We start from the raw sequence: 1,758 nt of genomic DNA, 5'->3' as shown, positions 1-1,758 counted from the left end.
ACGCACCTGACAGCCGCCGCGCCGCGATGTATTTCCCTCCCTTAGCGACAGGGGAGGTGCGCGGCGGCGGCGGCCCCGCCATTGGCGGAGGGAAGCGGCGCGGCGCCGCCATAGGCTGGCGCCGCAGCCAATGGGACGCCCTGTATCCGGGGGGCAGGGGGCTGCGGAGCTATTTAAATCCAGCTCGGTGATGTCAGCGGCGGTTGGCGGAGTTGGGGGGGGCAGGAGGGGGGAGACGGGGGCGGGCGGGGCAGAGCGGAGCTTTAGGGGCGGTGCGGGGTCTGCGCCTGTCAGGCCGCGTTAGTCACCGGGAGGCCGCGGACTTTCGGTGGGGGAGATGAGCGGGAGTGGCCCGGCGCACCTGCACGCTCTGCCGAAACGTCCTTGGTGGCGGGACCCGGCAGCCGTGTCCGTTAGTTCACCTTCCACACACCACACCACCCCCCGCCCCCCCTCCCGGCTCAGCCCAGGGCGCCGGGCTTGTCCTGCTTGGCCGTGCTGGGATGGGTTGTGGGGTTAATGCCGGGAGTGTTGTTAGCATGGCGCAGGCTGAGGCTGAGCGCGGTCAGGTGGGCTCTCTAGTTGTGCGAGTTTCGTGTTGCGCCATCTCAAAAAGAGCCGGGAAAGAGGTGTCTGCGTGAAGAATACTTCTGGAAGTGCTCAGGGTTTACCTCACGCTGCCTTTCCCTACGCTGCTCCGATTCGCCTCCTGCCTCCCCGTGGCCTCAGCGATACCGCAGAAGTCATCGAGTGTGTTGACTTCCATCCCTGAAACGTGCATTCAGGAAGGCACACACCCTACACCTTGGTGTTTCCAGAGTTGCCCGGGCCTCATCCCGAAGGACTGCCACAGGCAGGAAATTCCCAAGAGATGACACTGGTGTAAATGTGAGCATTGAGTCCCTGAAGCCTAGGGATGGTAGGTACATCACCTGGCTGCTTTTCCTCTTGCCTTTCTGATTTCTGTTAATGGCTGGTCCTGTTCTGTGAGTCACTGACTTTTAGATGCTAAAACTTGATAGATGCTTCTAGCTGCACGTGATCTGTTTTCTATTATTTTCCCAGCACAGTAATCACAGATGGAGTTGAAATTGTGTTATGTTACAGCAGAAGAAAAGTGAAAACAAGATCCAAATGCACTGTTCTGTGTTGGCAGAACATGTCTAGTAATTGTTCTGTGCTTCAATATGCTAGAAACCTCTCCTGAAGCTCATCTTGTTTAGGCTAATAATGGCCGAAAAGCAGGATTAACGTAGAGTTGCTTGACCTGAAGCGTGTAATCATCCTGCCTGCAGTCTTATGCCCAATACCCTGATGATTGCACAACCCTTTCCCTCTTGTGTGACCAAAATGCAGGCCTCTCCCATCACTCAATAGCTTGGTACTTGTGATGGGAGCGCCCATAAACATCAGGTAGCAGACTGTAAGCTTTTCTCAGTTTGCAGATGGATGTGTGCTGAGACCATAGATTTTGGCCTGTAACTACAGGCATTTTGGTGGCCTAAAGATTTTTGTTCAGCTCTGTGGCTGCAGAAGGACATGCAGTGTGATGAGCTGTGGAAGTGGTTCCCTAAAAGCAATGTCTTGAGTGTATTCAGATGAATGTACAGGGCATTACTGAGCTGAGCACTGTTGGTGCCAGAGATTCATCACAAGGAAACGGGATACTAGCAGGAAGGAGGCTGCTGACAACCAGGAGAATGAAGGTCTTGTCAGCCTCCCAAACAAGGACGGCAGAAGAAAGCAGCCTCCACTCTT

Source organism: Heliangelus exortis, chromosome 3 (genome assembly GCF_036169615.1).
Source record: "Heliangelus exortis chromosome 3, bHelExo1.hap1, whole genome shotgun sequence".
Taxonomy (NCBI): domain Eukaryota; kingdom Metazoa; phylum Chordata; class Aves; order Apodiformes; family Trochilidae; genus Heliangelus; species Heliangelus exortis.
This window is presented reverse-complemented; position numbering follows the sequence as displayed.